Below are 15,610 nucleotides of genomic sequence, written 5' to 3'. Positions count from 1 at the left end.
ACACATTTTCAAACCCAGTTGGTCTCTCGTGCTTAGACCGTGGAATAGCCATCTTGAAAGATTATTTTACCTAACTACAGTATCATGGCACAGAACTTTTGGGTGACTTTTTTTCTCTAAGAAATTCAAAGGGCAGTTTTCCCAAGGGTACTCTAGTTCCAGGTTTGGAATTTTTGGTTTGGTTGTAAAATCTAGACTGAAAAATACACATGCAACAATTTCAAAGATTTTACTGAGTTACTGTTCATACAAGGAAATCAGTCAATTTGAATAAATGTATTAGGCCCTAATCTATGGATTTCACATGACTGGGGATACAAATATGCATCTATTGGTCACAGCTTCCTTTTAAAAAAAGTAGGGGCGTGGATCAGAAAACCAGTGAGTATTTGGTGTGACCACCATTTGCCTCATGAGCATTACATCTTCACATATAGTTAATCAAGGTGTTGATTGTGGCCTGTGGAATGTTGTCCCACTCCTTTTCAATGGCTGTGTGAAGTTGCTGGATATTGGCGGGAACTGGAACATTCTGTTGTACATGTTGATCCAGAGCATCCCAAACATGCTCAATGGGTGACATGTCTGGTGAGTATGCAGGCCATGGAAGAACTGGGACATTTTCAGCTTCCAGGAATTGTGTACAGATCCTTGCGACATGGTGACGTGCATTATCATGCTGAAACACGAGGTGATGGTGGCGGATGTATGGCATAACAATAGGTCTCAAGAGCTTGTCACGGTATCTCTGTGCATTCAAATTGCCATTGTTAATTGTCTGTAGCTTATGCCTGCCCATACCATAACTCCACCACTACTATGGGGCACTCTGTTCACAACGACAACCGCTCGACCCACATGACGCCGTTCATGTCTGCGGTTTTGAGGCCAGTTGTACGTACTGCCAACTTCTCTAAAATGACTTTGGAGGCGGCTTATGGTAGAGAAATGAACATTCAATTCTCTGGCAACAGCTCTGGTGGACATTCCTGCAGTCAGCATGCCAATTGCAGTCCCTCAAAACTTGAGACATCTGTGGCATTGTGTGACAAAACTGCACATTTTAGAGTGGCCTTTTATTATCTCCAGCACATGGTGCACCTGTAATGATCATGCTGTTTAATCAGCTTCTTAATATGCCACAGCTGTCAGGTGGATGGATTATCTTGGCAAAGGAGAAATGCTCACAAACAGGGATGTAAACACATTTGTGCACACAATTTGAGATAAGAATATGCTTTTTGTTCATATGGAAAATTTCTGGGATCTTTTATTTCAGCTCATGAGACATGGGACCAACACTTTGCGTGTTGTGTTTATATTTTTGTTCATTGAATATATTATCAAAGATGGTGGATAAATTAAGATGCGCACGCTTCAAGTTGTCAAAAGTCTGGGTGTTGTTGTGATTCTGTATGGCCAGATAGTTCGTGACAATAGCTAGGTTTCCATCCAATTTGCGAAAGATTTTCATGCGAATAATTCAAAAATCTGCTGGTGGAAAAATTTGAATTTTCCCACCAGTGGTGTTTCCAACAAACTGATTTGTTGCTGTTAGAAATCATTGCTTGATGACATAGTGTAACCAAAATGTACTTTTTCGTGTTCATGTACCGAATAAAAATCTAAAGTTAATTGTTTCCATCTGATTTTCACCTCTACGGATAGTTTTGCCACTAAAACGGTTGCGTTAAATAGCAAATGTGCCTACTCTGGTTTTACCTGCGCTCTAACCAACAGCTCGCAGATACGGTGCGGGTAGGCTAGTTTACATGATGATATTATTATGGATAAGAGCGAGAATATTTTTCTTTGTCAAAAAGCAGTCAAGCATCCATCATCATGTCACCAGAATAAGAACCTCAATATTTATTGGAAATGAGCATCAAGCTCATCGTCGTGCACGTTCACCACCCCAATGTATTTAATCTGCAGCCTAATAAACGGCATGGTTTCAAGAGTCGCAGTGGGAGGCCACACGCAGTACCATCACGTGACTCCAAGTTTACTTCAATAGGATGGTTATTATGTCAATATTTGCGCATAAAGGCAGATTTCTCATATAATTAATTACCGACACAAAAAGATCCCACCATGTCAAACGAACAAATGATGTGTCGGCATTTATAAAATGTTACCTAAACTTCCTATTTCCATCACAGCTGTCATGACATTATTATTTTACCTTTATTTAACTAGGCAAGTCAGTTAAGAACAAATTCTTATTTCCAATGACGGCCTACCCAGGCCAAACCCTTACGCTGGGCCAATTGTGTGCCACCCTATATGACCACCCTATTGAACGCCCAATCATGGCCGGTTATGATACAGCCTGGAATTGAACCAGGGTCTGTAGTGACACCTCTAGCACTGAGATGCAGTGCCTAAGACCGCTTCGCCACTCGGGAGCCCGGTATGACTGTTCTTGCATAAAAACTGAGTGGAAACGTGTGTAACTGACAATTAACCTGTGTCTATGTCGTTGTTTTTTGTTTGAATTGTTTACGTGTTCGCTATGCGGGGGAAATGATAAGACAAGCGGAACTACGTGGCTAATAACTGTTGTAACGGGGATCATTATCGTAGCAACACACCTTTGGAGTGAGGGCAATCCCGCGCTGTGTTAGCTACATTTTCATGTCTTCGGGTGTAGTTCGAAAAAGGTTGAAGCGTGTATGTTAGGATGGTAACGTTATAATAATTAAGGATGAAGCGTGAATTCATGGCAGGAATATTAAGTGTGAAGTTTTGATTTCTTCCCTTCTGTAATAAGTAGCCAGTGAGGTATTTTTCCTTTATTCATGTGTTTAATCTGATACTGTTATAGCTCCAGCTAAACTGTTTATGTATGTAAGCACTTCAGAGTTATACCAAGCTAATAAGTCACTCGTAAGACAAGAAGGTTGTAAGAGTGTGCTTAACTGTATTTTTCATTTACTTTCTAGTTCTCACGGAAGGTGATAATTCTGACTAAAACTACAGAATAAAGCCGCCTGTTAAAATCAAGGAACGTTTGTGCTCGTGGTTACTGGAGGGAGCTACACTTCCTGTCCCTAGAAGTGAGGACGGAGATAATAGTAACATAACATTCAGTGCGTTTAAATTTGAGTATAATGAAGTCTTGTGAGGTTTTCTGTTCTCAGATAAAGAGCTATGAAAGCCTGTCTACATATGAAGAGGTCCCAATGAAGAGCGGTGGTGCTCAGTGCTGGGGACTCAAAGGGGTGCACGTTTTTGCCTTAGCCCTGCACAGCTGATTCAAATGATCAACTCATCATTCTTCAAGTGGTATTTATGTATTCATTTGTGATGCCATCCTTGATATGATCCTGTGATTGTCACATGTTACACATGTGTCCATGCATCTATCAATCCAATGTTATCATGATTTGTTATAAGGGATATTATACTTTAGTAATCCACAATGACCTGGTGATGTAAAAGTCTAATTACATTGTCTTCCATATTCCTACAGATACCTTGTAACTGGAGATTCCTTCAAAACGATTGCCTACAGTTAATGTGTAGGGCACTGCAAGGTTGGGTGACCAGGTCTACCAGGGACTGCCTCCTGGAGGAATTCAGGTGTGTGAAGGTTACCTGTGACCTGCATAACTTCATTAGGATGGACACGAGGACCAGGAGGGGATCTGCAGCTCGCCGCCGTGTGCCAGAGGAGAAGTCTGCTGCTCTGCAGGATGTTTCAAGGATGGGGTCCAACAACGCAGCAAGAGAGGCAATTTGTGTGCCGGAGATCTTCACCTCCTACTTCTACTAAGAGGGTGCTGTTCCCTGACAACGCCATAGACTACACTATGCACAACCAAAGGCTCTTTTAAGAGCCATTCACATTGCAATAAGAGTATTCTTCCATTTACTTAGCTATGTCAACTGCAGTTATTCAATTCCCACTTTCTCTCCCTTTGATTTCTACTTCAGGTGAGGGTGCTTTTTAGGTAAGGATGTGATGTCTGTACAAAAACAAAACAGGCTATTTTAAATCACCCATATTGAAAAAATGTAGAACAATTAGACACCCTATAACCCAAACACATGTATCAATCTGATTGATGAATTGTGTTGTGCAGTAAGCAGGCTCAGGTGTATTACTGGCTCCTTCCACCTTCAAAAAATAGGCAAGGCCAACAATGGAGAACAGTAAGACACTTCATTATTTCTATAACTACGCTATATTGTTTGTCCTCGTGTGTCCGTTCATGTTTTTCAGCATAAAATACTCTGTAGCCACTTAGTATGAACACCAGGTGAGGTCACACGCACAAATTCCTGTTGAACACTTGTCTCTTTAACTACCTTATTTTCTCAATAAGTCTTTCTTCTTCACTTCATCCCTCTCTTCTTCCTAAATCCTCTAGGTTATATCAGCTGTGTAGGTGAACCCCTCCCGCATCAGACCTGGCTACATAGAGGGCACAGCATGGTGAGAGGTCACTTGGTCAGGTCAACAGGAAGTATTATTAAAGAGATGCTTTACATTGAAATACAGATAGATGCAGTAGTCAGAGTTAATTATCCAATATCAGTTTTGCATTTCACTTCCTGGTGATTGATGGCTAACAATGTTTGAATAAAAAAATAAAAACAAGGTTTAAACATGCTATCACTGTCTCTCGTCTGCAGATATATTTTGACATGAGAGGATGCAGACCCCCAGTTCCATCATCGCCACCTTACCCGCTCTTAAGATAACCTTCTAGCCAACTACAAACACTATGTAATTTTGATGAACTGAGAGAATATTTGGGTAGCACTGATTCATTAATCATATGCTGCCTTCCCTGCTCTTACCTATTTCCCTTTTACACAACAGATGTGCATTGAAGTACAGATTGAACTTGTATTTATATTACAATTATAATATTTAATGCATGTATTTATAACACTTGGATAATGAACTTATTTCAATAAAGCATTTCACATTCTACTAGAGGTCGACCGATTATGATTTTTCAAGCCGATAGATTATTGGAAGACCAAAAAAAGCCGATGCCGATTTATTTTTACTTTTTTAAATTTGTAATTTATTTGTAATATTGACAATTGCAACAATACTGAATGAACACTTATTTTAACTTAATATAATACATCAAAATCAATTTAGCCTCAAATAAATAATGAAACATGTTCAATTTGGTTTAAATAATGCAAAAACAAAGTGTTGGAGGAGAACGTAAAAGTGCAATATATGCCATGTAAAAAAGCTAACATTTAAGTTTCTTGCTCAGAACATGAGAACATATGAAAGCTGGTGTTTCCTTTTAACATGAGTCTTCAATATTCCCAGGTAAGAAGTTTTAGGTTGTAGTTATTATAGGACTATTTCTCTACGATTTGTATTTCATATACCTTTTGACTATTGGATGTTCTTATAGGAACTTTAGTATTGACAGTGTAACAGTATAGCTTCCGTCCCTCTCCTCGCTCCTACCTGGGCTCGAACCAGGAACACATCGACAACAGCCACCCTCGAAGCAGCGTTACCCATGCAGAGCAAGGGGAACAACTACTCCAAGTCTCAGAGCGAGTGACGTTTGAAACGCTATTAGCGCGCACCCGGCTAACTAGCTAGCCATTTCACATCGGTTACACCAGCCTAATCTGGTGTAATGCTTGAAGCATTGCAAAGAGCTGCTGTCAAACGCACGAAAGTGCTGTTTGAATGAATGCTTACAAGCCTGCTGGTGCCTACCCTCGCTCAGTCAGACTGCTCTATCAAATCATAGACTTAATTATAACATAATAACACACAGAAATACGAGCCTTTGGTCATTAAAATGGTCGATTCCGGAAACTATAATTTCGAAAACAAAACGTTTATTCTTTCAGTGAAATACGGAACCGTTCCGTATTTTATCTAACAGATGGCATCCCTAAGTCCAAATATTGCTGTTACATTGTACAACCTTCAATGTTATGTCATAATTAATTACGGCCTTTGTTAGGAATAAATGGACTTCACACAGTTCGCAATGAGCCAGGCGGCCCAAACTGCTGCATATACCCTGACTGCTTGCACGGAACGCAAGAGAAGTGACACAATTTCCCTAGTTATAAGAAATTCATGTTAGCAGGCAATATTAACTAAATATGCAGGTTTAAAAATATATACTTGTGTATTGATTTTAAAGAAAGGCATTGATGTTTATGGTTAGGTACATTGGTGCAGCGACAGTGCTTTTTTCGCAAATGAGCTTGTTAAATCATCACCCGTTTGTCGAAGTAGGCTGTGATTCATTGAGAAATTAACAGGCACCACATCGATTATATGCAACGCAGGACACGCTAGATAAACTAGTAATATCATCAACCATGTGTAGTTAACTAGTGATTATGTTAAGATTGATTGTTTTTTATAAGATAAGTTTAATGCTAGCTAGCAACTTACCTTGGCTTATTGCTGCCCTCGCGTAACAGGTAGTCAGCCTGCCACGCAGGCTCCTCGTGGAGTGCAATGTAAGGCAGGTGGTTAGAGCGTTGGACTAGTAACCGGAAGGTTGCAAAAACGAATCCCCGAGCTGACAAGGTAAAAATCTGTCATTCTGCCCCTGAACAAGGCAGTTAACCCACCGTTCCTAGGCCGTCATTGAAAATAAGAATGTGTTCTTAACTGACTTGCCTAGTTAAATAAAGGTGTAAAAAAAAAAAAAATCTGTGTCCAAAAATACCGATTACCGATTGTTATAAAAACTTGAAATCGGCCCTAATTAAAACGGCCATTCCGATTAATCGGTCGACCTCTATTCTCTACTAGTTGAAATTAAGTCATTTGATTAAATACTATACCTATCCTGTGTTTATCAAATCAATGCAGATGAAGGGCATTAGATATTGAGATGAGTGGGTTTGAGTATTTACATGATTCATTGGAAGTGTACTGTTTTATAAATTACAAATCAGCCTTTAACTAGTTAAATCCTGTTTCTAATCTTAGTTACAATGTGTAATCATTGATGTCCCAGAACCAAGATTGGTAAACACTGTTGAAGTGTATAATTGCAGACACGCATCATTCAAAGACTGGAATTTGATACTCCTGGTATTGGATATGACTGAAAAATTATCTTAGACATTCATACCTGAACTGCACCTTTATTTGCCAAGGTAGAGTACATGATCATTGAATATATTAAATATACAGGCTACAATGTGGGGATCTCATGCATGGTAATAACTACATGTATATACGACTTGCATCCTTGGCACAAAGTTATAATATATTCTACTCAATCCATAGGCTTCATTAATGTCATTCAGACTGTTTTGAAATTAATACAACTGGCTATCATAGCTGAGGTTCAGAGCTTGGTTCTGAACAAATATGTATACCAAACGTTTGGGTCCGTACACAGATCAGCTAGATAGATAGCTACATATCCATAGGCATATACAGGTATTTTTATCCTCCACTGCACAATAAGCAAGAACGTAGCTAGTTATCTCCATTGCATGGCAAATATCAGCAAGGAAAGCTGAACAAATTTTACATTCAATTTGCAGTAAATGCTTTAGCAAGCTACTAGATTCTTTACATCCACTGTTTCACAAGACGACAGCCTGGTTTGCTGGTTGTTTCAGGAGTCCCTAACACAAACAACCATAATTACAATTTCATACCCATGTCACAATATAAAGCTAGCTGGCTAATGTTAGCTAGTCAGCTAGCTTGCTAAATCGCGATTTTCGATAATTAACATTATGATTACAAAAATATGCATAATCGTTTCTCTACATTAACTAACATATTCCTGTCAACTGTACATTTTTGGGATTATTCGTTAACGTTTCAATCGCTTACATTTGCTTCCGTCCTAGTATTTTTGTCAGCCATCTTTGCTGAAGAAAGTCTTGGGTCGCTTAGCGTTAAATTCGTCATGGGACGAACCACTCGATGTGATTGGTCATCACCCAGTGGTCGCCTCTGGTGATTTGCATAAAGTTGGGAAAGATTAACTTTTTCACCGCATCCCACGCTCAGCCCAAAGGTCCCCCGCCCAGCCCAAAGGTCCCCCGCCCTCTCCGCTTTCCTTCCATTGAAATGAATGGAAAGCGGTGTTTGGGATAACTAGCTTTAGCTTGGTATCTAGCTAGCACCAATACAACCAGCCAGAAAACAATAACCAGTAGAAACTGCAGTAATTTTCATTATTCTTAGCAATGATTTAGGAATCCTTGTAAGTATTAGCTAGGTAGCCACTTGTTGTTCGCCAATTGGAACTGAACTTAGGTTCATGAAATAAATAGCTATCCAGCTACTTAACCCCTTTTCCCAAAGCTAACGATATAAGCAGCCAGCTATCTTCATCTGGCTCGGGGGGCTCGACCGGACAGGGTTGTGTTGTGAAGTTAGCCACAATAAGGATTAGGCACAATAGTGGAACGTGCGGTTTGCCTTCAAAATAAAAGTACCTATTTGAAAGTGATGCAGAAGGTTACAATTGGTGGAATAATGCAATGAAATGGGGCATCAGTCTACTCGGTGACACCCACACAACACAACTGTGAAGAGTTTATGCAAATAATAGCATTGTAGCGCTTACCGCAGGACTGTGACTGTGAAATCACCTCCCCTGTCAGCCTATTGTGTGTATTGACATTCATATTGCACTGTACAGCTTTACCTACAGATTGGGGATCAGTCTACTCAATACCGAAGATATCTTTTCCCCAACGTCCTCCTCAGAGTTATCAGACTCCAAAACGCAGTATTGTTTTTCCTCTGAAATAGTGTTCAATACACATAGGTTGACAATAAATGTGGCTCAATTCACAGTTGTTTCAGAGTCCCGCAATGAGAGTTCTCTGGGTCACTGAGTAGACTGATTCCCATGTCATTGATCCACAATCCATAGGTAAGGCTGTACAGTGAAGTAAGTATGCACCCAATGCAATTCTAAAGTAAAATACATCCAGTGTGATTTCAACACATTTTTGTCAGATTAACAAATAGTCTTTTGTTGATTTTATATAACATTCCAACCTCGTTTAGCATGATCTATTCAATTATGGCATAATTCTACTATTTGTATTAATTTGCATCAGTCAATGATATACTTTTATTTTGAAGGCTAACCGCAAAGTCCACTATTGTGGCTAGTTTCACATAGATGTGTCCGACCATCATTAATCAAATAAGAACGGTCTTATAAATTAGGGTTATTTTAGATGACACCTCGCTATAGCTACTGAAACAGATGTTGTTTTGCTATGTTTTTGGGGATGAACATTGTTTGCATCCATGAGCTAGCTAGCTTTTTTTTTAATGACCAGCACTGTAGGTGCGCGAGACAACTTTACCGGCATCATATCTATAAATCGTTGTGACATACGAATTACGAGTGAGAGTGTAATCACTACGTAAAAAAATTATGAACGCGTTAAAGTATATGACGTGAGTCATATTCAGGTCCTGATTGGTCAATAAGCTTATTTGACGTGTATCTTTTTTGACACGCAAAGACCCAAACTTCTTTCCACATGAAAGGGAGAAAGACACTCACGATGCTTTTTTATTTTTATTTTTTATTAACACATACTGTATCAACGTATCCATTTCAAAAGGTCTAAGTAGCAAATATGTTCTCTTCTGCATTCCTGAACACAAAAAGGCACATTTCTGTACATTCACTAAGGCTCCGTTTGAGGAAACACATTGTTTTCCATAAGGCAAACAATATAAAGGACTGGGAACAAGTATATTTCCAGCATAAACATTTAATTTTTCTGTTTTTCCTCATAGTTGCAATGTTGTAGCATCATCTGCTTTGCCATTAGAATTCACATTTTACTTCCTAGAAACAGGAAAAAAGGAAAAGCTAAAGAAACTGCTATTAACTCGCACATTTCCATAATGTGTCATTTTGCAGATAGTTTCCCTGTATATTAAGATGTTAGTGTTGGTGCAAGAACCGTTCTAGTTGTATGGTGGTATGGAATGTTGCTACTGCAAACAATTTTTGTGAGAAAATATGCAAAACACAGTTTTACCTTATCTGACAAGCAGAACTGATTGAATAAGTGAAGTGTATAATTTTATTTTATGTAACGAAAAAGAAAAGAAAATAAGAGATAAATATATGCATACATGATATAACCACACGTTTCATTCTCTTTGCCAGCATGTACCTGCCGGGGGGGTGTCAATGCAAATAGTCCGGGAAGCCATTTGATTAGCTGTTCAGCAGTCTTATGGCTGGGGGAAGAAGCTGTTAAGAAGCCATACAGTAGCGGAGAGAACAGTCTATGACTAGGGTGGCTGGAGTCTTTGGCAATTTTTAGGGCCTTCCTCTGATACCACCTGGTATAGAGGTCCTGGATGGCAGGAAGCTTAGCCCCAGTTATGTACTGGGCCGTACGGAGTACCCTCTGTAGTACCTTGCGGTCGGAGGCCGAGCAGTTGTCTTACCATTCAGGATGCTCTCGATGGTGCAGCTGTATAACTTTTTGAGGATCTGAGGACCCATGCCAAATCTTTTTATTCTCCTCGGGGGGTATAGGCATTGTCGTGCCCTCTTCACGACTGTCTTGGTGTGTTTGGACCATGATAGTTTATTGGTGATGTGGACACCAAGGCACTTGAAGCTCTCAACCTGCTCAACTACAGCCCTTTTGATGAGAATGGGGGTGTGCTCGGTCCTCCTTTTCCTGTAGTCCACAATCATCTCCTTTGTCTTGCTCACGTTGAGGGAGAGGTTGCTGTCCTGGCACCACACTTCCAGTTCTCTGACCTTATCCTTATAGGCTGTATCATCGTTGTCGGTACTTCCTGCTTTAGTTTTTGCTTGTAAGCAGGAATCAGGAGGATAGAATTGTGGTCAGATTTCCCAAATGGAGGGCGAGGGAGAGCTTTGTATGCGTCTCCGTGCTTCGAATAAAGGTGGTCTAGAGAGTTTTTTTCCCCCTTGTTACACTTGTAACATGCTGGTAGAAATGAGGTCAAACGGATTTAAGTTTCCCTGTATTAAGGTCCCCGGTCACATGGAGTGCCGCCTGGCTTTATACAGCTTCTTGGGTGTGGTCTTAGTACCAGCATCGGTTTGTGGTGTTAAATACACAGCTTCGAAAACTCTCTTGGTAAATAGTGTGGTCTACAGCTTATCATGAGATACTCTTCCTAAGGTGAGCAAAACCTCGAGACCGTCACCCATTGTCTTACCGGAGGCAGCTGTTCTGTCTTGCCGATGCACGGAAAAAACAGCCAAATGTATACTGCTCAAAAAAATAAAGGGAACACTTAAACAACACATCCTAGATCTGAATGAAAGAAATCATCTTATTAAATACTTTTTTCTTTACATAGTTGAATGTGCTGACAACAAAATCACACAAAAATAATCAATGGAAATCCAATTTATCAACCCATGGAGGTCTGGATTTGGAGTCACACTCAAAATTAAAGTGGAAAACCACACTACAGGCTGATCCAACGTTGATGTAATGTCCTTAAAACAAGTCAAAATGAGGCTCAGTAGTGTGTGTGGCCTCCACGCGCCTATATGACCTCCCTACAACACCTGAGCATGCTCCTGAGGAGGTGGCGGAAGGTCTCCTGAGGGATCTCCTCCCAGACCTGGACTAAAGCATCTGCCAACTCCTGGACAGTCTGTGGTGCAACGTGGCGTTGGTGGATGGAGCGAGACATGATGTCCCAGATGTGCTCAATTGGATTCAGGTCTGGGGAACGGGCGGGCCAGTCCATAGCATCAATGCCTTCCTCTTGCAGGAACTGCTGACACACTCCAGCCACATGAGGTCTAGCATTGTCTTGCATTAGGAGGAACCCAGGGCCAACCGCACCAGCATATGGTCTCACAAGGGGTCTGAGGATCTCATCTCGGTACCTAATGGCAGTCAGGCTACCTCTGGCGAGCACATGGAGGGCTGTGCGGCCCCCCAAAGAAATGCCACCCCACACCATGACTGACCCACCGCCAAACCGGTCATGCTGGAGGATGTTGCTGGCAGCAGAACGTTCTCCACGGCGTCTCCAGACTCTGTCACGTCTGTCACATGTGCTCAGTGTGAACCTGCTTCATCTGTGAAGAGCACAGGGCGCCAGTGGCGAATTTGTCAATCTTGGTGTTCTCTGGCAAATGCCAAACGTCCTGCACAGTGTTGGGCTGTAAGCACAACCCCCACCTGTGGACGTCGGGCCCTCATACCACCCTCATGGAGTCTGTTTCTGACCGTTTGAGCAGACACATGCACATTTGTGGCCTGCTGGAGGTCATTTTGCAGGGCTCTGGCAGTGCTTCTCCTGCTCCTCCTTGCACAAAGACAGAGGTAGCGGTCCTGCTGCTGGGTTGTTGCCCTCCTACGGCCTCCTCCACGTCTCCTGATGTACTGGCCTGTCTCCTGGTAGCGCCTCCATGCTCTGGACACTACGCTGACAGACACAGCAAACCTTCTTGCCACAGCTCGCATTGATGTGCCATCCTGGATGAGCTGCACTACCTGAGCCACTTGTGTGGGTTGTAGACTCCGTCTCATGCTACCACTAGAGTGAAAGCACCGCCAGCATTCAAAAGTGACCAAAACATCAGCCAGGAAGCATAGGAACTGAGAAGTGGTCTGTGGTCCCCACCTGCAGAACCACTCCTTTATTGGGGGTGTCTTGCTAATTGCCTATATTTTCCGCCTGTTGTCTATTCCATTTGCACAACAGCATGTGAAATGTATTGTCAATCAGTGTTGCTTCCTAAGTGGACAGTTTGATTTCACAGAAGTGTGATTGACTTGGAGTTACATTGTGTTGTTTAAGTGTTCCCTTTATTTTTTTGAGCAGTGTATATTATCCATGTTGTCGTTCAGCCACGACTCGGTGAAACATAAGATATTTCAATTTTTAATGTCCCGTTGGTAGGATAGTCTTGAACGGAACTCATCCAGTTTATTCTCCAATGATTGCACGTTGGCCAATAGGACAGATGGTAGAGGCGGGTTACCCACTCGCAAACTAATTCTCACAAGGCACCCGGACCGGTGTCCCCTGTGTCGGCGGATTCTCTTCATGTGAATAACGGGGATTTGGGCCTTGTCAGGTATCTGGAGTAAATCCTTTGTGTCCGACTCGTTAAAGAAAAATCTTTGTCCAGTTCGAGCTGAGTAATCGCTGTTCTGATATCCAGAAGCTCTTTTCGGTCATAAGAGCCAGTGGCAGAAACATTACGTACAAAATAAGTTACAAACAATGTGAGAAAACACACAAAATAGCACAATTGGTTAGGAGTCCGCAAAACGGCAGCCATCTCCACCGGCGCCATTCATCATTGAAGCATGGTAAGGTGTAAAGAAGTAGCTCATCCTAGGACGATGTGACCAATTTTCCTGATGGTGGCATGGTGGTCCCACAGCTTGAACCCTGGCTACTCTGCTTGCAGCTGTAATTTTGTTTTGAGGTGTTTTGAGTTATGTCACATCTATGCTAATATGGAAAAAATTGTGCTAGCTAGCTAACCAACCAATAACTGTAACTATGTATTTGAGAGACAACAAGTGGTCATTGTGCAAATGTATTTGTTTTCAACAAACATTGGATACAAAATATAGTTTATATGTTGTCAGCAATCCATGTCACGACACCGACGGATGGTGGCGCCCCTCCTCGGCCGGGCGGAGCTCGGCGGTCGTCGTCGCCGGCCTACTAGCTGCCATCGATCCTTTTTTGTTTCACTTTCTGTTGGTTAGGTCTAGGTAGGCACGCACCTGTTTTGGGTTAGTTATTAGTGGGGGGGTTATTTAGTTTAGCGTAGGATGTCTGTGTTTGTGCGCGATTATGTTTCTTGTCCGTTTTGTGTGCTTGAGGAACGTGTGCTGGTTTTCCTCTGCCTGTGGTTGGTTTCTTTGTGTTCACCACCGCAGAAGTATTTAAGGGCTGCGTCCCTATTTTTTGGCGACCATATCTACTTTCTGGAATAAAGAAGTGTGGTCAAGAATTCTCTGTCTCCTGCGCCTGACTCTACCTCTCCTGCTTTCTTGAGCCAGCCCGTGACAATCCAAGCCAACCCTGTCTGTTTTGCCACATAACTGACGCATACGCAACTTTCTTTCAAGTATTCGTTTCGGTATTTCACTTATGGGATATGCCCCCTGCATATTCATCAGAAGCCTTTATTACACTTCGCCTGCCTGCGTCGGGGAAGGGTGTCCCTCCTACCCTATAAAAGGTCCAATGCAGCGTCTCTGAGTCATTCAAACACCTCTTCTCGCTTTTCATCATAAAACTTACCTCAACACGACTGCATTTTCCAGAACTAGCTAAACTGTCCACAGACGTGAGCTTACAACTCGCTCACCGGGCGCTATTCTCGGGACTGTGTGATGGTCACAATTTTCCTTTTCCTTCACCATAGTTAGAGGAAATTATTTGAGGGAGCAACGGGTACAGCTGTGACACGGCTAACTTGTTCACAACCAAGTTAGCTGTATCCAAACAGCGACTAGTCGTTAGCAAGCAAGCCACTACGCTAGCTACCTTTTATGGTTTTACTTCGACAAGAAACATTTTTGATAGCTACATCAAGCTATCTTTTCTAACCTGTTGTTTTGAAAACGGTATCCGGCCATCACACAGCTAAAAATATAGCATCCAAGCTATGACAACAAAAGCATCTCCCACCCCAAACAAGGAGAAGCTCCTGGCACAAATCTGCTCTTGTGGAAACAAGATATCGCCCAAAGACACCCACTCGGTGTGCTCCGCTTGCCTTCGGCTGCAACATGCCCAGGAAGCCTTAGCCTCCCCTGGCTACTGTCCACGCTGTGCCCTCTTCAATGTGAAGAGCCTCCATCGCAGGCTAGCACGCCAAGTTAGCCTGAGTCAGCAGGGCCCTAACATGGGGGCCGGCGTCCCCGATGGCTCACCAGAGGCGATGGATATCCCCACGTGGAATCGTGGATAGACGGCTAATGCTAGCTGGGGTGACCAGCTCGACGCCATTGCCCCGCTGTTGGAGGACTCCAGCAACGACCTTGAGGCCTCCCTGCCAGGCTTCCTGATTGGAGATGATAACGACTCCACAGGGTTTTGCGACAGCCTCCTTTCAGAATCATCAGATGGAGACAAAGACTCATTCATCCCCGTCAGGCCAGGCCATCAGGCCTCCTGCCAGGGAATCTGAAACCGGTCACGCAGGCGGGGCGCCATCCCCACCAGTTCCTGGTGTGAACCTGCAGGACGTGTGCAACCGCGCTGCGAATAAACTAGTAATTCCCTGGCCAATTGTATTAGCAGAGACCACCACGTCCCGCTACGAGGTAAGCGGCTACCCAAAAATAAAATGGGAAAACAGGCAATTATTACCAGTCTTCCCAGAATGCCTGGAAGAGGTTACCCGTACCTGGAGTATACCCTTCCCAATGTCACAAACATCACCGTGTACAGATCTTATAGACTGCATTGTAGCACTGCCCTCCTGGAGACACCGTACATTTCTGTCACAGGGTGCCCAGATGGCCACTGTTTTATCCAGAAACATAGTCACTACGGACTCACCTCTCGGGTTGGGGTGCGACCCACGAGGGCAGAACAGTCAACGGGGTGTGGGGACCCCATCTCCGATCTACTCACATAAACTGCCTGGAACTCTGTGCA

The 15,610-nt window shown here is 42.6% G+C and overlaps 2 long non-coding RNA genes across 3 annotated transcripts; one reads left to right on the top strand and one right to left on the bottom strand.

Annotated features, from left to right (window-relative positions):
• The first annotated feature begins 2,558 nt into the window (after positions 1–2,558).
• Positions 2,559–4,950, top strand: LOC145861109 (uncharacterized). 2 transcript variants are annotated; one of them, XR_014380908.1, is made up of 4 exons: positions 2,559–2,784; positions 2,946–3,288; positions 3,476–4,441; positions 4,642–4,950. It is a non-coding gene; the product is annotated as an uncharacterized LOC145861109 (long non-coding RNA). The 2 variants fall into 2 exon arrangements; XR_014380907.1 differs by having other exon boundaries at positions 2,559–3,288.
• A 2,144-nt stretch (positions 4,951–7,094) lies between these two features.
• On the bottom strand, positions 7,095–8,382 carry LOC145861108 (uncharacterized). The gene is made up of 2 exons (XR_014380906.1): positions 7,817–8,382; positions 7,095–7,602 (listed from the first exon to the last, which is right to left on the bottom strand). It is a non-coding gene; the product is annotated as an uncharacterized LOC145861108 (long non-coding RNA).
• Positions 8,383–15,610: the final 7,228 nt, after the last annotated feature.

This window comes from Salmo salar, chromosome 16, assembly GCF_965601325.2.
Source record: "Salmo salar chromosome 16, fSalSal1, whole genome shotgun sequence".
In the NCBI taxonomy this organism is placed as follows: Eukaryota; Metazoa; Chordata; class Actinopteri; order Salmoniformes; family Salmonidae; genus Salmo; species Salmo salar.
Note: the sequence above shows the minus strand (reverse complement) of the source record. Positions and strands in the feature narration are given on the sequence as shown.